General features: G+C 45.8%; 1 protein-coding gene across 2 annotated transcripts in view; it reads left to right on the forward strand.

The window, feature by feature from the left end:
• The window catches only part of FOXN3 (forkhead box N3), a 215787-nt gene that overhangs the window by 46496 nt on the left and 146495 nt on the right, over positions 1 to 22796 (forward strand). Inside the window, exon 1 of one of the 2 annotated variants that reach the window (XM_054200090.1) lies at positions 19361 to 19482. The exons of the other annotated variant lie outside the window; for it this stretch is intronic. The gene's annotated coding sequence lies outside the window, so the exon portion shown is untranslated. Of the gene's footprint in view, positions 1 to 19360; positions 19483 to 22796 lie in introns of those variants that run through there. 2 annotated transcript variants of the gene reach the window in all.

Raw genomic sequence — 22796 nt, forward strand, 5'->3', positions numbered from 1 at the left:
TGGCTGGTGGGATGCAAAGCCTCTACATTTGAAGCAATTTTTTGGGATATGCTAGTTGGAGAACAGATCTGGCCAGACCTATAAGGATACGCAGTATACTTACATTAAGTGTAAGCAAAGAGATTTGATTTGGTCCTTCTGCTCTGCATGAAATTGTGCTGGCTTCTGAGGGCAGGAATGCTCGGGCCGGGGCAAGGCAAGGACCTGCAAGAGGTTTTTCCACTATCTGCAGTCACTCCCCACCCTTTATCCCAAATAGCAGAGAGTTATCTGTGCTAGCATGAAGTTGTGAGGGCCTGGAAATGAGCATCCTCTGGCCTGAACCTCTCCCACACCCTTGGCTTGACCCAGATGTAGCTTCAGATTGCACAACTCCAACTTATCTCCGAGATCAAGACTGAGATGAAACACCATAGGGCAGGTGGTATTTGCATTGAATCCTGATACAGGCTTCTCAGCCGTGTCTCTGCTTCTGCTGCATTTTTCATGTCCATTTAAACTGATGTATAGCTGATGGGCTGGCAGCTGAGACATACTGGCGATGCCTACAACAGGACATGCAAGTGGAGTAAGTGTAACAGCAGACACGTGGTGCCCCACATTTCTGGAGGAAGAAAGGGTCATGCAGAAGTTCTCATCAAGGCTTCTGCATTATAATACTTGGCAAGATTGTGGCTGTATCCACAGTGCTTGTTTAGAGCTCTCTGTGGATCATCTGGACTGTAATTTTCTTTCCCATCCACGTACCTGGGTTTCATTTCAAAAGAAACTGGGACAGCTGTGGAGATGGTGCAAAAAACGGTGGCTGCACTGGCTAGGCCAGGAGAGGTGCCTTACCTGCACAAAGGTGATCTGTGAGAGCAGCGCAGAGTAGCAAAAGTTCTTGTTCTGGTTTCCTTATTTCCTGAGGTCGTTCCTTGGGCTCTTAACACTTGCCTGGGGGTCGCTCTTCCCTAGAAGGGGGTTGAGGGAATAAAGCAACTCTGCGAACGGTCACAAAGAAGTTGAGGAGCGGGCAGGTGGGAGCAGTGTTGGACACAGAGATAAATCAAAGATCAAGTTTTGCTTAACATGCCTTGTGTTTAAAAGCTTCTATTTTAGTTTGAGAGCATACTGAAAGAGCAGCTCAGCTTGTCCTCGGGCAGGTCTGCAGCACGTAACAGCCATGGCACAGAGGGGCCGGATCCTGCGGCACACCGGGGAGCATTGCTGGAAAACTACAGCCAGGCTTTTACAGGGAGCCCGCAGCCCAGCACGTAGAGCTGGTGTCTCCACATCAACCTCCTTGGCCCTGCATGGGCCTGCCAGGACTCTCGAAGTCAGTGCCTGGGCAGGGAGCTCTGCTGGGGACGGATCCTGCAGGCTGTTCCTGGGGCACGGGGTGGAGATGTGCGGGACGGGATGTTTGCAGAGCTGGGAGTTGCGGGCACTGGTTGTCCTTCAGATCCTGCTGGTGGCACTGGCAAGTGGACGTGAGCCCGTCACAGGGCATGGACAGCCGTGGGTTGAGTCCACTGTGTCTTCAGGCTGGGATTGAGGGACAGTTACTGGGTGACTGTGCCCTCTGGTTTTCTTCTCTGAGTCACTTGTCGCGGTCCGTGAGTCAAGCACAATTAGGATGTATGCGTTTGTAATTGAATAATACTAATGAGAACGAGAAGAACATGTTTCGTTACGAGATGCATGGGTGGATGCCGGGCTGTAAATCTGAGCTAGCGAGGACGAGCTCTGTTCAATTAATCCAAACACAGAAATATTTACTAGAAATAGATTTATCTTCCAATGACTTTATTTGCAAATTTTGGTTAACAACAACAGTTTGCTCATAATATAATCATGTCAAGCAGCAAGTGGGACTTACTCTCGTTCTTGGCCTTTCCCATGAAGTGTTTGGAGCAGAATGCGGAGTGAGTCAAAGGAAGCACCAGCTGATGGATGAACAGATTGCGGCACAGTCATCTATTCTACTGCGCACTTCCAGGGAAACCCCTGCAAATTGGACGTGTGGTTTTTAAATGTACAGAGAAAAACTAAAGAAATTACATTATGAGTGAAAAATTAGATGGAAATGTCTATTCCTGTCTCGTAAACAGTTCAGGAATAACTTCCTCTGAAATATTCTGCTTTAAGCATGCATTTAATTTGTCCTCTGGGAGCAAAATAAAGTTGCTAAGATAAAACATTCTAATAATGATTTATGTAAATTTATTTGAACAAAGCAATGATGTAGTTGCCTATAGCAAATTGTTTGGAATGTGAAATGGTATTTACGAGCTGCTTCTCTCTCTATGAATACAATAGATGATAGGAGATGCTACATAAAGAAAACATAATTGTCCATTCAAAATGGAGTCTGATGCCATGTTTAGTAAGCAGGAAAGCCAGTTGAACAGATTGCTGAGTGTCTGATAAAATAATCTCCAGCTTGATTCTTCCTAGCCTATTTAGAGCATGCATTTAATTTAAAATTTAGATATGTGCCACAGATGACCGTAACAATCATACCAGGGCCATGTATGATGATACTAATTGTTTGCCTCACATCGTGCATATGCAAAAATCTCAAGTTGCTTTACAAGCAGAAAATCAGGCTCCGTCAACTCAAAATATGTATGAAAAAAATGAAAGCAATTGTAGTCCCCAGCTGCTATGGGCATATGGGGCCAAATGTATCCTGTCTGTTGAAGGTTATGGAGTTCCGCCAGGGATGACTTTGATACCGTATGTCTAGCAAAGTGGAACCAATATGTCAATATGAGACATCCTGCTACTTCTGATGGTCTCCCAATAAAACGACATCATTCAAAGTGGCTTGAATTTCCCAAGTGCCCAAGTCACAAATGTGATCAAGAGGGATATTTCAAAAGTGTTCTGATTCTTGCAGTGTTCATCTTAAAGCAGTGAACAGTAAATTGGCTTTTTCGTCAATGGGAGCTTAAGCCTAGGAGTTGCTGGTATGAGCGAGTGTGTGTCAGTCCCAGGCACAGAAGACCAAGGGCCATTTGAAGCATTTTAACAAAACCCTGCAGGACAGAGAGCTGTTTCTGCATTCAGGTAACGCAAAGCATGTTTCACTTGAAAAGCTTTTTCAAATCAGAAATGAAAATGGCGTGTAGAAATAATAGGGTTATTTACTGTATTTGCTTTGGCGTACTAAGGCATCTTTTAGATACCTGGTGATGGCCTAAGCCACAAAGATTGTATTCAGCTCCAGTCATTTACAAGTTTAAGGGACATTTGAATCCATGGCTTTGAACAGGGCTGATTTCCTAGTGCCCAGCAGCTACTCTCTTGAGGACGTAAGGCACTTGTAAAGTAAATTCAGGTGAGCACCATGTGAAGAAACGCACATCTGGCTATTGTACGAGAGCTGAAGAGTCCGCATGTGCAAAATTGTGCCTGTGGGAATCCTAGATTCAAGTAAAATAGTGCTCTGTCATCTGATTATTGTTCAGGTGACATTTTTGCAGAGTTAAGTGCCTCCCGGTTTATTCTGGACTAGCGCTAAGTGCCTAGTGTAGGAAAGCTACAGCTGCTGCTCAGGACTTCACTGGTGGTGATAGAATGGCCTGTCCGGCACCAGACTGGCGTATTAAAGGCAATAATAAACAGAAAGTAACTTTTTGGTCTCATGCTTATGTGAGACTATGGGCCCCTTTTGGTCCCTTCATGTGTATCTGAGTGAGGTTGGGAAAATCATATAAATGCTGGCATGATGAACCTGCAAGTGAGAATCTCTAACCAAGTTGGTGTTTATTTCCAGCGATGCTACGTTGGACTGTCTGAAAGGCAGATCTTGGTAAACACTGTTTCTTAGTGCAGCTGACAAAATTTGACACACAATGGTCCTGGGAGATGACTGTAGAGTTTAAAATTTGACTAATTTATAATCAAATTACTTAGCACCTGTTCAGCATATAGTGCCTTATAAAGAGGATTTTGAACGGCTGTGGACAGAGACACTCCACAGTCTCTGCTGATAAAGCGCGGAGGCTCTGTTAGCTCAGGGTGAAGAGGTATAAATGCACAGCAGACTCGCCACACGAGCAGCAACTGGAAGATCATCTATTTTGCTCTATTAATTCCTTTGTGACCACTCTCTTCTGCCTGGGGCTTTCTCATCTGCACACCCTGCATTACTTATGGACTGCCAGGCCAAATCTCTGAAGACGTCTGACAAAGCCTGACAGGTTCACTTTCCATGTTGATCGGTGCTGGTTTGCCCTCCAAAACAGACAGTAGTCCCTGGAAATTGGGGTGAAGCCATATGCGCCTTTCGCTTTGCTCTTTGGGAAGCCATTCCTTTGCCACAGCAGATCGAAACCAGGAGATTGCCAAGTCATTTACTGAGACAGCGCATCTTCCTTCAGAAACCTTCATAGAATTGCAGTTAATTTTAATAGCTCACCTATTTAATGTGCTGGGGTATAGCTAATACCATCTGTGTAATGAACTAAACTGGAACACCTCTGTCACTTGAGGGTGCTACAACTGCAAGGAGGGTTTCAGAAGTTCTTGATCTATCAGTGGCAACTGTAGGTCAGACGTCTTCAGCCGAGATAAAAGCTGTGTTTGCTTAACAGGATTGAATTTTCCTCAAAGAAATAATTGAAACAATAGGAGAATCACCCAAACCTGTGCTGAGCATTAGCAGACAAGCTGTTTGGAAATCGATCCATTTGGAAAGGAAATAATGTGCAGATTGGTCAAGGTAATGATGGTATTGGATGATAAAGTAGAAGCAGGGGTGGAGAAAGCTTGTGAGGGATATCGTGTCACCTAAAAGCTTTGCAGAAGTGCTTTTATTACCCTGAATCAGCTTGGCTTTGCACTGACACTTAGCTGTTTGCAAAAGAATTATACCTGCTTCTGAGATAAATACATTTGACAGTGAACTCTTAACCCCTCTTTTGCAGGCCCCTTCTGAGTAGTAGCCATGGAAAACGAGATGCCTTCAATTTTTCTGAACACAGAGTTAGACAAAATGGGGTGCAAAACTATGGTACATAATTTTCTAGTGAGCGGAACGCTTCAGTAAAATTACAGTCATTATTGAATGTAATGAAACCTGACAAATTAGAGTTTCATAGGCCCTCCTTGAGATTAGAGCGATCCATTAAACATGCTCTCTGACTGCTAAATGGCATTGTCCCATTTCACCATAAGAACTTGAGAAATCCTGAGGTAACTCTGGCTAACAGCTGATTGAAAGCACCCAATCAAGAGCTCTTTAAAGTAAGAGGAAAAATTATCCTGATTAACATTATTTCCAAGAAGGTACTCTCCGAGTAGGCTGTAAATTGTGTTAGAAGCATTTGGGTATTGCAGGGAAGACCAAATTTGACACTTGAAGTGCCCACAAAGTAATGTACAAAGTGGAGTGATCAAGGGAAGAACATTTTGTTGATTGTGGTGGGAAAATTGAATTACTCTCAGTTGCATAGCTATTCAGAACACGTACATTAAAGTGAATGATACTCAGTTTAAAAGAAGAGCAAGCAAATATGAAGAGCAGAAAAAGCCCCTTTCCCAAATCCTTCTTGCCTCATGATTTACATCTTAAGAATGTTTTCACAGGGAATAGCATAGCACGCTGGTCATGAATACTTCATCCATTATGCTAAGACATCCCAGTGACGCAAACTAAATCAATACAATAGTATTCCTTAAAATGATTGCTTTTTCCTTGACCGATTGTGCATTAAAAGCAACCTTTAAATGATGGCCATTAGCACCTGAGACCTGGTCACTGGCGCTGACTGAGACGGATCTGTGTGATAGTTAGGGCTAGTACAATCCTTCTGAATTGCACAACAGAGTCAATGAGAGCGCGTGTAAGTCACCAGTGTGGGATAGAGAGTCTTTGTGCTGTGGAAGAGGTAGGACATGGATATACTCTAGTGCCGGTCTTTCTGGGCACTAAGAACCCCTTGGGCAGTTTTTATAGGCCTAAGCGAAAGACAGAGTGTGGTGGCTGTCAGTGAGCATAGTAGCATTCCAGCAATAGATGAGTGTTTCCATCGGTAAACTGTCTAAAAATCCAAATCCCACGTCTAAAACCAGTAAATAGCCTACGTGCGCAGGAGCAATGTAACTGCAGTTTGGTTTTGCTTGCTCTGTCTCTTGGTCTCGCCCATTGCCCATCCCACATCCCAGTTTGGGAGGTGCTATACGGTGCTAGGCACAGCCTGCAACATCTTTCTGAAGCTTCCAGTGCAGTGATGCATGACACTGAAATGCAGTAGAAATTAAAATCTGGAATAACGGCAGGCATTAATAGATACTTCTGTAGTTCTGAGGCAAAAGTTTAAATGAAATTCTAAATGTCAAATTAAAAGAGCCACGTGACTACAGTTTAATGGTAGGAGCTGTCTAGTCTGGTAGTGTCATCTCATTTCCTGACATCCTCAGTGACTAAAGCTGATCCAGAAGACTGATCTGTGGTATTTTTTCCAAGATCACTCATTAAAAATGGCTCAGTTAGTGGTGCTTTGGGTGGTGTTTCAGCCAGAGCAACGGGCACTGGTATAGTGGTAGAGTGCCGTCATGACATATAAAGAAGAGTTGAAGCAAGAAGCATTGAAAGGTTGGAAAGGAAAACGAGCACTTGAAATACAAATAAGATTTCCATAATCTTACCTCTGCCTAGAAGAAGGAGTCTGTCAGCATGGCTGATGTGGTGCAGAGCAGAACATGATGAACGTGAACACAATCCCGGAGAAGTTAGGTTTATTTCCCCCTAATCTAACTGCTTGTAAGCCTTTACGGTGCCCATCCCTGTAACATCTGAGCTATATTTGACATTGTTGTTCAGGGCTGGCAGCTCGTGCCTGCTATCAAGAGCAGATCTTTCAGGAAGATCTCTGTTGGCTATGATGTAGCTTATACATAAAAATATTTACGGTAGCTGCTTAGATCTATCCTCTTCCGAAAGATAAAGCACTTGAGTGCGCGCTGAATCCCTGCTACTTTCTCATCTCCCTGACATTCATTATAAACTGAGAAGCCAAGTTTTTTAAAAGCTATTTAGATGTTTTGTGCTGTAACTTTCTCTAATAGATATATTCCTATTGATTGCAATGAAACACACAGAGTAGAACAGAACAGATCAATTGAAAAGTAAAGTTAAGACAGCAAGTACACTTCTTTTCCACTTACCTTAATGGAAACAGTTACGGCTGGATCTATCCCAGGTGTGATGCTGCTGAAGTCAATGGAGTTGTACCAGCGATGAATTTGGCTCCCAGTGTTTTGTTTTGACCTTTTCAGAAGGTTGCTCTGCAGGAGTGAAACTATTAAACACAGCCAGCGATACCTTAAGTCGAAATATAGAAAAGGCAAAGCTGGAGTGCATAGCACCTTTTTTATTAAGGAAGAGGCCTGACTTTTATAGAGTGAGGGCAAAAGAATTGATTCCAGATAAGTGCTAAACTTAGTTTCAGGTTTCCCTGGTGAATAACAATCCCAGGTTGGCCTGAGACTTGAACATCTCTGCATTCACACACTGTCTGGAAGGGGCGGCGTGGTCTTTCTGTATGTCTGGGCATTGAGGTGGTTTCGGGTTGGATGTCGGTTCCTGCAGATATGCTATTTATCCACTCACCAAAGATCCATGAAAACCGATGGAACATACTAACGGTTCAAGTGTCCTGAAGTTGCCTGGCAGTGCCCCGTGGGATGACCTTTGTTAGCAGGTATTTTTGGATTTCAGTAGACAACGCAGATTCTTCACACACTGCGATTGTCTCAGGAAGGCAGGGAATTAGCACCGTGACTTGGAGTATTTTCAGCCTCAAACCGCCGTGTTTTATACCACTGGATGCACTCACTCATCCAGGCTAAGAGACAGCAGCATGTTCTGTGGACACTGGCAGGCAGCCGGGCAACGGAGAAGTGGCCCTCGGTATGGGCACCCTCTCCCTCCCACTGCAATGGCCTTTCGTTTGCCACTGGAACTTCCAATGATGCTACACACGATGGGGACAGAGGCTTTGCTAACGAGGAGGGAGACAGACGGAAAAGCTCTGGGAGCTGCAGGAGGGGTTGGCCAGAGAAGTGCCATGCCAACACACCACCTTGACCCGGAGGCGATGCTGGACGGGCATCCCTGGGGTGGCTGTCGGTGCGCTCCCGCCCCTCTTCTCCTGGCATCTTCCCTTTCCCTTTTTCCATGTCCAGACCTCCCTAGCCCTTTCCTTTTATGGGCCGCTTCCCCCCTCCCGTCCTCCCTGACAAACCTGCTCCGTGGCTGTGTTTAAGAAATTGTTGTCACCAGCCTGACGTGTGCAGACTGTCGGTCTGCTCGTGCGGGGTGCTGCTGTCCTCAGGCTTTTTGGGGGGCAGTGTCTCATCCTGCACTGCCTGGCTTGAACGGGCCAGGGCCTCCCCTTCCCCTTAGCTACTTGTATAACAAATACACTGATTTGCCACCACTCCTCATTTTCCTGGTGGAGGAGGGAGGAGGAGCAGGTCTAAAGATTCCTCGAGTCACTGACACCTGCTTACCATCCTCTGCGTGTAGGTAAGGCGAGAGGATTTCAACACTCAGAATAAGATGTAAGACTCTTCATGTTAATGGAAAGCTTTATTTATAACGTTGCTCATTGTTTTCCTCGCTAGGCTTTGGGTTTTCTTTCAAAGTCAAATACAACCTCAAATTCTTCATCTGCCCTATTCCTTGCACCTCATAATTCCTTCAGTAGGTGAGGCTTGAGTCCTCATCCCAGCAGAGGCTTCAGAGCAGGAGGCCATGGAGCAGTCTCCCACAGCAAGGGCTTCCGTACTTTTGTGGAGTCTACTGCACTGTGTTTACTAGTTTCTTCTGAAGTGTTATCATAAATAATTAAAGCTAAACTGCGCTTGTTAAATAAATGAGGAATGCACATGTTCAGATGCATTATCTATGCTTTAATTGCACTCATTTGTTGAGGCCCTCCTCCCGTAAGGAGGCAGGAGCCTTCTCCCTGAACAGAGGGCTACAGGAGGTGCAGGACCCAGGCTGAGGTACTGGGCCCTCACTCATTTGACCAGGAATTTTTAAAACACGTTTTTAGCATAGCGGTGAGCGTCATCCATTGCAGTGAGATTATGTTTCTGGAGGCACGTGCCATCCTTTCGCTACAGGCTTTAAAAATGTTTCATGGGCTAAGACCATTACAGAGGGAGTTTCTTGCATCCAGGCTGCTGTTCAGCATGTACGGGACGACCAGGTGAAGCCCAGTGTCTCTCACGTTTACAGCCACCTCAGTTCGTGCTGAGCACTTTGCAGGGCACGCTGCCCACCCATCCCTGTTAGGCTCCTGGGGTTCCCTGTGCTGCTTCCTGCATATGGGTCTCGGGTTGTTTTAATTTCTCCTGTGTTGAGAGCTGCCCTGAGGAGAAGGACTTGGGGATGTTGGTTGATGAGAAGCTCAACATGAGCCAGCAATGTGCGCCTGCAGCCCAGAAAGCCAACTGTATCGTGGGCTGCATCAAAAGAAGCGTGGCCAGCAGCTTGAGGAAGGTGATTTTCCCCCTCTCCTCCACTCTTATGAGACCCCACCTGGAATACTGTGTCCAGCTCTAGGGCACCCAACATAAGAAGGACATGGCCCGGTTGGAGTGGGTCTAGAAGAGGTCCATGGAGATGATCAGAGGGCTGGAGCACCTCTCCTATGAAGACAGTCTGAGAGAGTTGGGGTTGTCCAGCCTGGAGAAGAGAAGGCTCCAGGGAGACCTTATAGCAGCCTTCTAGTATTTAAAGGGGGCCTACAGGAGAGATGGGGAGGGACTCTTTATCAGGGAGTGGAGCGATAGGATGAGGGATGATGGTTTTAAACTGAAAGAGGGGAGATTTAGATTAGCTATTAGGAAGAAATTCTTTACTGTGAGGATGGTGAGACACTGGAACAGGTTGCCCAGAGAAGTTGTGGATGCCCCATCCCTGGAGGTGTTCAAGGCCAGGCTGGATGGGGCTTTGATCAGCCTGGTCTAGTGGGAGGTGTCCCTGCCCATGGCAGGGGGGTTGGAACTAGATGACCTTTAAGGTCCCTTCCAACTCTAACCATTCTGTGATTCCTACAGTCTTCTCATGTGCTTTTAGTCCTTCTGTGCTTATTTAACACATCCATGCCAACGCACATGCTGCATATGACCTAGTCAGGTCCCAGTAAGCTGCCGCTGCACAGCTGTAAGAAACACGGAGCCTCTCAGGGTTCACCAGTTTGTGGGCTGCAGCTTCCCTTTCAAAAAGCGATCCAACTTCATCTTAACACTGGTTTTAAAACTAATTGCTGCATGGAGTCTCACAGCCATCCTGATTAGTGATTTAAAACTTCTGGACTCAGTAACTCTGTCTTCATTAGGAAGATCTGTTTTTATAATAATCGTCTCTAAAGAGGACCTGGGGGATTATTAAGAGATGGCATTCATTATCAGTAAAAATACCATGAAGAAATTTCCTAGACAAACGTTGATGTCCTGGATGATGTTAATGTTTTTCCACAAGGAAACAGAATTTTATTTAAAAAGCATAATTATCTTAATAATGATCTTGAAAGCTAAATTGGATTTTAAGGCTTAGTCTGTGATTTAAGGCTTGGTCAGTGATTTCTAGGTGGTTGACACCTGCAGAGCTGAGCAGCTGCGAAAGGCAAAGGCTGATTGGGGAAAAAAACCCAACAAAAACCAACAGAAAAAAGGGTGAGAAAGAAGAGAAGTAGTAGTGTCATTGGTAAGGAAAGGCTTTGGTAGGATCTGACGTTGAGGAAGCAGGCTAAGTTGGAGAGAAGTGAACTCAGGCAGCAGGAACCAACTTTGGAGCTTGAGGGCTGAATGCTAGGAGAACATGGCGGATGGGGAACATGTGATTTTTGGTTTTGTTTTTGTGTTTGGTTGTTGGGTTTTTTTTAATTAGGAGGGTTACAAGAGAGGTTAGTAGCTAGAAGCTCTGCTAGAAGACCATGTGATGGCTCAGTAACTAGCAAGAGGGCTCTCTGGTGGCTGGAGTGAGGCTGGTAGGTGGGCGTGCGCTAGGGCTGCCCTGACTCGGGAAGAGATGGGCAGAGCAAGACGATGAGCAAAAGGGAACTGGTGGTTGCTGAATTTCTGGAGGTTTTCTAACTCTACAGAAACCAGACTTGGCGCAAATCAAAAGCAAGAACAATACACTGGTACAAGGTAGCTGTAAGATCAGAGTCAAGTGTCCATCTCTGCCGTCACCAAAGGAACACAGGTGTCCCTAGATACCTCTCACAGCATCTGAAATGGTTTTTCTGAAAGACTTTTGTCTTCATAGAGGACGTGGTTATAGAGCAAGAGGGAATGAATAGGTTTGTTGGTTTTTTGGGTTTTTTGGCTGTTTTTTTTTCTGTACCTCAGCTTTGCCTTCTTGATGTTTATTTTGGTTATTGTGGCTTCTGAGGCTTTTTTAATTAGTGTTTATTTCTTACGCAGAGTGCCTGTGAATGGTCCAGAATCTCATGTCCAAGGCTGCAGAAAATGATATTTTAGTGAAAAGGAGGGGGAAAGGGAATTTTCTCTGAGGAGATAAATTTGTGAATGATTGTTTGTATCAGCATCTAGAAGAAAGGAAATTAATATTTCTTATGGCAGCTGAGAGATGGTCATGAGGAAAAGGAAGCCATTATTAATTAATCATCAATTATTATTTTAATATTTATGTAGCACTGTGTGACTGGTGCCCCACAGGGAAAGAGGATCATCTCTCTGCTTGAGGAGCCTACATTCTAAATTTAACCGTGGTGAGGGCTGCTCGTGGCAGATGATGTGTTTTCATCATTCCCTGCTCTGCCTCAGCTTTTCAGCTGAATCCCGTTTTAATTCCCCGTCCCCAACAGAGGGGAGCCTGCGCTAAGCAGGAATGGCGAGATCAGAGTCTAAAGGAGCACAATCAATGCAGTAAACAGAGAGGCAGGATTAGCGGTCTGATCTCAGAGCTATATCTTGCAATCCTTACCCAGAATTGCAATAATGTAAATAAAACCTTTCCAAGAACAAAGAGTGCAGGATTTACTGCCAATTTGGAAAGACCTGCCCATCCCGGGCCCTCAGGCTGGCTTCCAAGTAAAGTTGGGGGTTGTTTTTTTTTTCCAAAGTCTTTAAATTGACACACTTAATGGTGAGACCTGGCCTGCGCGGGACTGGTGGCAGCAATACTGGATTGTTTCTCGTATGGATTTTTGCCCTGACCTTACCTCTTGCTGAAGTCCCATTCCTATTTTTGTACTTTGAAGCAGTTGTTTCTAGATGCTGTTCCTGTACCTGATACTATGCTCAGCAGGCGGCGGTCAGCAGGGTAATGAACTCTGATGGATGTATTCTCATAAACCCCATATATTTAGTTCCTAGTAATTAGCTCATACATCACAAGGGTTGCATTGTGAGGAGGTAGTTCCGCGAAGTGTCAAACTGAACTCTTTGATTCAAAGAATACGTGTACGTGGCAGCCCACTCGAAGTGGAGTGCATTTGAAAGGGCGACTGAAAATATGCAATACCGAGAGAAACCAATGTTTATGTAAAGTACCTCTCGTTGTCAAAGCATGGTGGAGTGGCTAGAACACAAAACGGGAGTCAAACAGTCTAGGGGTCTATTTTTGGCTCCAGCATATCTGTACTGAAGTCAAATTAATTGGAGCTAAATACAGAAATCTCTCCTTACATAGGATTTTTGATCCACTTTCAGAACTCTCTAACAGGGATGTGCTATTTTGTTTTTCTAGAGGATGATCTAAAAGCATGGCAGGAAGTCGCTACATTCTGTATTAATGTATGCAAGATTTTTCCATAAGCATCTGAGTTAACATCAGACGAGTTAACAACGACTTCTGTGCTGGGAGGGATGAATCCGTGGAAATCTATAGCTATTGCCAGATGCATGATCAGAAATCTGTTGGTTTCACTGAAATTTTGCATAGATATTTTCCCCTGTCAGGTGACCTATTTAAATAGGAGAAACACAGTATAACAGTCTTGCAGAGGTTTCTGGGCAGAGAATCTCTCTTCTGCACTGTAGAAGCCCAGGACAAAAAGGCAAGTTTTCATTTATTGGTACATTTTCCTTTATTTAACTAAAAATTAATATTTTGAATGTGACTTTTGCTTGTTAAAAAAGAAGCCTGACCAAACCAGTCGTTGTCTCCAGGGGCATGTCTGTGTGGTGCTCTGTAAAGTGTTACCCCAGCGCTGTGTGCAGGTATCCCAGGGAACTCCAGAGGAGCTCTCTCTCTCTCAAAGAAGAAGAAGTTCAGCCGCCTGGACCGTGAGTTTCTCTTTGTGCCGGCGTGGGGACATTGCGTACCAGACGTGCCATAGTTTAGCTGTCCCTACACCGTACGGTGCAGGGGGTGGCACATACATCCTCAGAGTTCAGCACGTGGGGGGACGTTGTGATTCCCCTTTGTTTCAGCTAGCTTCCAAATCCAGATGATTGCTCAGAGATGCTCCCAAGAGTGGAGGCTGGCTAATAGTTGCGGAGAAGAGACGCTCCGAGCGTCCAGGAAATGGACTCTGCAGAGACATGATTTGGCAGTGCTTTCATCCTCCAGACTGGCTTGGTCCTCCGTCGTGCTGAGTGTGCTGTCTCCGTCTGCGCAGAGCTGGGCACGTCCCTTCTGGGGGTCGGTACCTCCTAGGAGGAGGACCTAGGCCAACACTCGCAATGTGCAGTCCTCAAATAATTCACAGAAGAAATTGTATAACAGGGTGTGTTACCGTCTCGTCCATCCGGGTTAGAAATTAAAAGCAGAGTTATCAGAGGAGAGGGAGACGCCAGTTCGGTTGTCTGTGTTGCTGTCTCCCACTAGAGTGGGACGTCGCAGGACTAACAGCAGCCATACTGGTTTGTGTGACGGATGAAGGACAAATATATTAATGATCATGCTCATTTCTGCGCAGGACGTTGCCCCTCGGCAAGACAAGCATCTTGTAAGGTGGATATTCCACTATAACTGCCCTCCCCTCTCGGGGGGTAGAGACAGGCAAACCTTTAGGCAGGGCTTTAAGATAATGCTTTTGAAAGTACCCAAAGGCTTTAGCAATACTAACTCCACTGAAAGTCAATTAGAAGTCAGTGAGACTTGGGCTCTTAAATCTTACCAGCGCTTTTCTTACAAGTTACCATCAGTACTTGGAAATCTAATCTATTGGCTATGCCTCCATTGCACCATCCATCTGCGGATCTCTAATCAAAGCTGTAAATATCTATAAATCCGTAATACCTTATGAATTCTCTATATTGACTAGAGTTTTGCGATGTTTACTGTATGAGTATATTGATTTAGGTTAATAGGAAAAATAACCCAGTCAGTAATAAAAGCTGATGATAAATCATTTTTCCAGGAGCGCAGTTCAGGCGGGTGACAGGCGGTGCGAGGATGGAAGGATCCTGCAGGCAAAGGCCAGCAGGTCGGGGTGAGCGGCTTGTGTGGCCGGTCCTTCCCTCACCACGGCGAGGGAGACGTGCTTAGGGGAGAGCAGGGTCTCCTCGGGAGCTTGTGGACGACTCAGCCGTAGCCACGTTGCCGTCGGGTGGCACAAGATACACGTGCCCACTCTTCTTTGTCTGGCTGTGAAGTAAGAACTTGGCTTTATGGGGACTGTTGTTACCGCTGTCACAAGCCTTTGACAGAAGTCCGGCGGAGTTCTCAACACTCGGTTCGATAAACAGGGTTCACGCTCAGGGTGCTGCTTCTCAGGGCTGCCTCTCGCGGTGGGAGCAGCTGCAGGATTGCGCCCTGGAAAGAGGGAAGTGTGATGCCTCTCACCCGAGGAAGGTGCAATCAGAACAGCAGAGGAATCACTCGCTGCAGCACGCTTCACCTATATCCCATGCTTGTGGAGGAAAACAGCCGTGGGTTATCCCATCCAGCAGCTGCTATGGATCTGCACCGTTTTGCCTGAAGCTGTTCTGTAGACTGCAGGGAAAAATATTAGTGATCCGCAGGAAAAGCCAGGCTGCCTGATGTGGATGTAACTAATGTTAGGCTTAGCTGCAAGACCGGGAGCAGTAGAATTTGTAACCGGAGTATGTTTTTTCTGGTCAAGATCCTTGGGATATTAACTCACATTTTTCTAACTCAGTCTCTTGCCCTTGTGGTTTATAAAGCAGAAGAGCTTTTTTGCCATGTTAATTTCCTGAAGCACAGTGTGTTGCTTTCTTGTTTCAAATAAAGCTCCTGCTCTATTTTTGAATAACATAATGAGTGAAAAATGACTTTATCCATCCTGGTGGCAGGACAGCAATTTGTTACGCTGCCAGCTGGAGGACCTGGATCAGAAACAAATTTGGGTTCCCAGGCTCCGCGCCAGAAGAGCTGAGACATATTTTTGAGGTGATGTACTCGGACTCTAGGGGGAGATTGTTGACTGAACTGAGCTGCTTTCAAAAACATCCTGCCAGCTGAGCCGCAAAACACTGCTGGTCTTTGCCTCCAAATGGACAGGTCTCCTGCCCCGCACTCCTCACGGCACAGCTGGGAAGTGCTCCCAGGACCTGGAAGCGCAGGTGAAGAATTCAGGATACTTTGAGCAGATATTAAGTTCCTGCATGTATGTTCACCCTTATTTATCAGTTGTTATTATTATTGCATCCATCCAAGCACAAGGAGGTCATGTATAACGATGAGTGCAGGTTGTTGGAGGGGAAGTTGCCCTTTTCACGTGGGGCCAGAGCTGAAACTTGAGTACAAGATGCTGCCAGGCCGTCGCTTCCCATGTCACCACCCCAGACTCAACCCGTCCCCACGCCACTCTTTGAAAGCACTCTCTCTCTGTCCCTTCCCCATAGCCCTTCCCACCGTGTTCCACGGTCCTTCCTCATCTCCCAGGCCGTTTCCACCTTGGCCGTGCTCCTGTTGTCTTAGGCAGGCGCCGGGTGTAAGCCAGAGGCTGCCACGTGCGCTGGAGCACCCCTGAGGAGTTTGGTAGCTCTGAAGCTGCAGCTTCTTTAACGGACTGAACCTGCACAGGGCCTGGTCCATTACAGATTGGATCTGTGTGAGGCAGCATCCTCCAGCTGCTGTTCTTTCCATGGATAAAGGTATTGTCAGCTGGAATGATCTGCTTCCACATTTTGTACGAACATATTAAGTGCTTGGAAAAGCTCCAGGTACTTCAGGTGAGACTATAGAGGTATAGAGGGAAAAATACAGAGTGAAACTACAAGCAAAAGCATGTTGTTAGGACCGTTGTATTGAAACAGAACACCCTTTTCTCCTACCTGGGTAGACACAATATTGATAATTATGACTGCATGATTAGAAGTTCATTGATAGGTATGTTTATATATTATGCCTTATTGTTTTGTATTATGTTTTATTGTTTATGTATACCTGTAGTTACTTCAAAGAATTAAATACAGAATAAAGTCTATTAGTAGCACTTCCTGAACAGTAGAAAGGCACAACAAAATCAAGAGAAGTCTGCATAGACATGAGTCATGTGTCCTACATAGACAATAATTATCACAATACAAGAAATAGGGGTTTCAAGTAAAGCTATCAGGTGGCAGGTTTAAAGCAAAGGAAGAGCTTTTTTCACACAGTCAATAGTTAAAAGATGGAACTCCTTGCTACAGGCTGTTATTGATGCTAAAGCTTACATGAACCTTTTTTAGACAAGTTGATAGAAGAAAAAGTATCTTTGGGTTTATTGCATAGCACAGCACCCGATTGCATCTTTAGCTGAAGCTTTTAAGCAGCAGGTCTCTGGAATGCTGCAGGAGAATGCTGCAGAGCATCACTCTGCATTTGCCCTGTCCTTCCTTAGGACGTGGCAGGAACCAGGGCGTAGGTGAGAGGAGCTTTGGTCTGACTGGCATCTTCAACTCTTACAGCAAAGGTGAAATGGAGTTATGTGACAGGGACATAGAGGGAGAAATAAAGGTAGAGGGTTGGATGCTGATGTAGATAGTGCTGGTGTAAATCCAAGGGTGCAAGCAAATGGTGCATGAGAGCCACAGTGCACTGGGGTACCCCAGAGCAGCTTCAGCCCACCCCCCTAAGGACTCTGCAGGCACCAATATCACACTTGCCACTCGGTAAGGCAAGCACAGGCAGAAATTTCCATCTGGCCACTTTCCAGGTCTCATTCCACCTGCCTGACCTATGAAAGAAGAAACACTGCTCAAGTGGAACCTGTTAACTTCAGCAAGGACCCCCTTTGGCTACTTGACAACTAAAACCCCGGTCTTGAAGAGACTTGTGCCCATACACCTCCCTGCGCACATGTGCTTGCTCACTCCCGGAGATCAGCTGCTTGACAGGGGCCATTCTGCAAGTCCAGATAGGTTCGTGGACACGAAGTCAGTGTGTACAGGTGTGTTAGGAGAGCCATCAACAAAATCCAGTAAAAGTATGCAGTCTTTCTCCAAATCCATTGGTGTGCACCTAAGTAAGTGGCCAAATTTGCCTTATACAACTCTGCCTCTAACAACTTTGAACTTTGCTGATAAGGATTTTGACGCAGAGACAGTTGCTCTTCCTTCGCTTGCTCAGTACCTTATACCACAGGAACCTTGGTCCATAGCTAGGGAGCACGTGCCAGGATTACCTTCCCAGAGCAGCTCGTGTGCCAGGGACCCTCCCCATGCTGGGTTTGCAGGCGGTCTCCAGGCAGAGAGCATCTCTAGGCCCAGTTGCAGTCCCACGCTTCACACATGAGTGCAGCATGTCTCTGGCTCCCTAAATCTGATGGGTGTGATGAGAATCCAGAGTCAACCATGGCTGTGGACAAGAAGCGTGTCAGACCAGCACTCTGGCAGAAGAGCAAGTAATAAATTACTGATGGCAGTGCTTGTTCAAGCCCATTAGTTTTGCCTTCCCCGCTGTTGCAGAAGTTGTGACAATAGACAGAAATAAGTAAAAGTGAAGGTGATATATGTATTCTCTGGCCTAGTCTGGCCAGTGCTTTCTCACTCTGCAAAGCTGCGCTCTTCCATTGACTACCTTCCTTTGAGTTGAATATGTGAATTTTTTGCTTTGTGAACATCTGAATTTGCTGATTCCTGGTAAGAAGTATCTACACTTTGTTGTAATGATGTGACCAAAGCACAGAGGAGCCCAACCTTCCGGACAGGTGAGCACACACTGGGGTCTTGAGAGCCATGAGATTATGTGGTTTGCAGAGCTGAGAGGAACGAATTGCAGGAGTAGTTTTCCAGTAGAGGTATCAGCTGCACATGGCTTTGGGTCGGGCTGAGTTTGTCCTGGTACCCAGCATGATCCAGCTGCCTTCACCTCGCGGCATCAGCTGCCCCCAGAGTGGTGGTGAGGAGCACCCGGGGTGCCAGTGCTGGCTGTGTGCCCTACCCATGGCATGGGAGTCTCACCTGAGTTTGCTGGGACTGGTGTCCCAGGACGGCCCAGGTGACCTCTTAGGTCAAAGCCATGCAGGGCACTGCCCTGGTTTGAGGTAGAACAGAACCAGTTTTCAGTAATTTTACTTTTCGGTTAAGTCTTTTCTAACTAACTGCGCTTTCTGAAATTAATGGGATTTTTTTTTTATACTGTGTCCGCTTCAAGAGTGATAACGCCTGATGTTTATAGTTAATACCAAGGGATGGTATCCAGAGAGGCTCTTGCTGATGCTTATTGCTATAACAACCACGGTCAGCTCACTTTGCTATGATGTGCTACGTTGGAGGGCTGGAGGCAGAAGAGCGGCGAGGGGTCGCACCTGTGGGGAGGAGCGGACAGGACGGGTGACCCAAAACTGACCAACAAAGCGTTTCATCCCATCTGCATTGAGCTCAGTATAAAAGCTGAGGGATCAAAGGCGTCAGGCTCTTTCTTCAATGGCCGGCATCCAACGAGGACTCTGTCTGCTCATCTGCCTTTGATCCTGATCTGCGTGTTCCTGAATCCAGATCTGGAATCCAGTTCCTGTCTGTCGCTGAGTCCAGTCTGGGACTTTCCCAGTGCGTGATCATGATCCTGGGGGCTTGATACTGGTTTTGTATGTATTGTATATACTTCATTATTTTCTTATTGATACTACTATCTTTTCTTTTTATGATTAATATTTCATTGAAGTAGTTTTAGTTTTATTTTCAACCCATAAGTCTCTCTCCCTTATTCTCTCTCCCTTCTCTCTTGGGGAAGGGAGAGGGGTTAAAAGAGAGCATCTGTCATTGGTTTAGTGGCCAGCCCAGCCCAGGACAGGACAGACACCCTTGACAAGAGGAGTGGCATTGACCAGTCAAGAGCTTCATTGGCAGTTGCAGCCAAGTGTTGGCTTCGTTGCAGGCAGTTAAAAGCCGTACCGTCAGTTTGTTTGCTCGACCTCCCCCAGATTTGGCATTCGTCTGATTTTGTAGCCAAGTGTAGGTTGTTTTTATTTGGACCAAATCATGCCTTGGGGCAAAACTGACATCACTGCTGGGCTTCATTAGGGAGATGAGGAGCAGGGTGTGGGGAGCCCGGCTGCAGGAAGCGCCTGGGTTTCCCACTGCTGAACTGGGAGGTGAACTCCGCTCGCCAGACAGGTTAGTGGGGTCCGGCGTGTGACGGGGTTTCAAAGCAGCCCTTTGCCAACACCCTTCAGCTACGAGAGGCGCAGGAATCTCGTCAGGTGGAGAGCTTTTGATAAGTTAAGACTTGCATGCTATGCGGTGTAGGCTGCTCCCTTGCTGCCTTGTGTTTGTTGGGGGATTTGGGGGGTTTTTTAATCATCATTTTAAAGAGCAGCACTAACAGGGCAACAGGGTGCGTCTCTGGTAAATTCAGAATCGTGGATGTAAATAAATGAAGACTAACCACATGGTTGTCAGTAGGTGGTAAAGTCCTTTTCTTTCTTTAAGTAGTGCACAAGTTCTTACTCTGCTTAGTTACAGTGCTTCCAATGTGTGAGAGAGGGAGTGATTAGTGAAAATTGCAATGATTATTTCATTTGCAAACTTCCTTTGCTAGCCCCTTTTTTTTCTTGTGTTTAGCTATCACTATGATGTTGCCTTATGTCTCCCACGCTTTACCTTGTTTTATACTGTACACCGTGACTGGACTTTAGCTATGTAATTCCTGGCTTTCCCTTTTATCTAGTCATTTCCGACCTTTGGAGTTGGGTTGTGTAACCAGAGGTGCGAGTAACGTTTTTCCGCTGAGGATCAGACGCATGTCATGCAAGACAGTGTCTTTAATGTCACTTTGTAGTTGCTAGTTGAACATGCAACGAGTTACTAAAGTTAACCTGTAAATATGGCGAGCAATTTATCTTCCAAAGAGAAGTTTGAAGAGTGCCAGTGCCTGTTCTAGCCCCCCCAGCAGCAAACGCCACCACTCGTGCCGCCAGCGTTGAACTGTGACCTCTCTCATATTTCATGCTAAACAGGATAACAGAAGTATTCTTGGAAATGGGCTGTTTCTAAACATACCAGAAGCTTGTTTGGTCCAGCACCTGAAAAAAAAGAGAGTGTGTTTTTTCAAAGTCCTCTGTTTTCATTTTGGGACAAATCAGAGATGTTCACAGAAGTGTCAATAAGCGCAGGTGCTGGAGATGGGCTGCTTCTCATCAAACATGCACGTGCCGTTGTCTTCTTACGTCTTTAGACCTGGCCTTCATTTTGAGGTCAGACTTTAATTTCTGAAGAATGTAATTTAAAGCTATTTATAGCGCTCCGTGATTACCTGCAACTACTAATGTAAAAGGTTTGGCAACAGAGAAATAAATACGTAGCAACTGCAGCTGCTTTAACTCTACTAGAGGTAGTAAAAAAGGTGGCCTAAACATCCGAGCGAGTTTAACAAGGGGGCAGAAGGAAGCAAAGTGTCTGTTTGATTGCAAAAAGTTTTACAGGCAGAAGCCAACAACCCAGGAGGCTCCGCATCCCTGTATTTAAAGTTTACTTTGCCGTTTGTCTTGAGTGGGGCCAGTGTTGTAGTGAATAATTTATAGGCAGCATGAATGAGCTCATTAGTCACCTTTTCAGAACTTAAATGAGTCTGCGGTTGTCATTACATGGGCCTTCTGTTCAACGGCATGGCAAAAGGAGAGCTCGGTGCCTGGCTGGCTTGTGGCAGGACAGCCCGTCTCCTTCCAGCCTGGGCTGGCCTTTGCCTTCTACTGAAACCCCCCCTCTGCTGCCCAGTGCTGGTCCAGTGACCTGCAGGGGTTTCTCCAGTGATAGCGTTCTTTTTTTTTTTTTTGGGTTATATGTGATGCTTGTTTTAATATTTTGTTGTTTTCATGTTGTATTTCTTTTTTCCATTGTGGAAAAAAATATTGAAGATTATGTGACAAGTGATGTTGAATAAGTAAAACTCTCTCCCTGCATATAAGCAATAGAAGTGACTTTTCTCAAACATACTTCAAAATTTTGCTATGTGCATAGCGTTTTTTTTGTTCTTGAAATGCTTATGGAAGTCCTCAACTGTGCTGCAACTAGCTGAACCTTAGAAGGAGGCATAAGTATCAATGTTTACAGGACTGCAGATTTAAAGAAAAAAAAAAAATTCCCAAGATTATTTCGTAGTGCTTTGGCTGCCGAGGCCCGCTCCATCCTTGTGGCATCCTTGTGAGAAACCTGTGGAATGAGAAATTTGCCTGCAAAGAATCTGTGAGGTGTCAGATGCACCGTACCCCCTGGGTGACCGCAGCTGTTAACTGAAGTTACCTGTTGCCAAAAAGACTGTAGCAGTGCCAAGAGACCTGGCATAAAATAATTCCCCAGTGGATAAGTCAGCCCGTAATCATAACGAGCTTTTGTCACAAAAGCCACTCGCAGGGAAACCCACCTCACAGGACATGAATGTGGCAGCTGGGGCTGGGGGGGACGACTCTCTGGCCATAGCTGGCAGCAGAAGTTGCTGCTGGGATGCGGGTAATTCAGTTGTGCTTTATTTCTGTGCCAGCTTTCCTCCTTCCTTCCCAAATCTCGCTTACCTGCTCTGCCTGGCGGCTGCTCTCTGGTTCAGCCATGGGGCCTGCCTCGCCTCTGGCTGTGGAGGGGAGCACAGGACACTGCAGAAGCTTTCTTTTTAGCTTTTTAGCTAAACTCTTTTTAGCCTTTCCACTGCAATTTTTCATTGCTTTCCATTCCTTGCTCCCCAATGCATTTGGTCGGCAGGGACGTAGTACTAAAAACACACCAAGGACAGAAGTCTGCTTAATCATTTTATGACACTTTGCTTGTTTCCCAAAACCTGCATCCTCTCAGCATCCCTTTGCAGACACAGCTGTAGGTCAGCCGTGCTTCTGCTTCATCACTGCGTCACCTCACACAGCCTCTCGTCGCTGTCTCTGCCTTGCCGCAGTCTGGGAATCTGGACCCACATCTCACAGGATTTCCTCCGGGAACAGTGTTCAAGAAACGTACAGGAAGAGTAGTGCCGAGTGGCGAGCAGAGGAAAGCACCCTGAAATATCCTGTGCTACAAAGAGCTGGAAATCAAGCTGGGACTCAGTATAATCGTGGCTAGGAAATCCACCTGGCGCAAGCAAATGGTCGGAGGAGAATAATCATCTACTAGCTCACAGCTCTAGCGATAGCAAATTGTGTTCCCGACATCCTCAGTTGATGAGACGTGATCCCTGTGAGGTCCTGTTGCCGCTTAGTTTTGCCGGCATAGGTACACAAATAAAGGACGAGCTCCTGCAGTCTTTGATGAAATGAACAGCTAGTATTCAGGAAAGCTGAGGCAGGACTCGAGGTGTTGTCCAAAAAGAATTTTGTCTTAGTTTTAGAAATTAAATTTGGCAATACAGTTTGGCAACTTTATAAAAAGAACTTGGTTCTCCACTGTAGTTTTCCCCAAAACTTGTGATCTTTACTTCTTTACTTCAGTGTTGGGTGCTGCTTTTCCTC

Source organism: Rissa tridactyla, chromosome 4 (assembly GCF_028500815.1).
Source record: "Rissa tridactyla isolate bRisTri1 chromosome 4, bRisTri1.patW.cur.20221130, whole genome shotgun sequence".
NCBI lineage: Eukaryota > Metazoa > Chordata > Aves > Charadriiformes > Laridae > Rissa > Rissa tridactyla.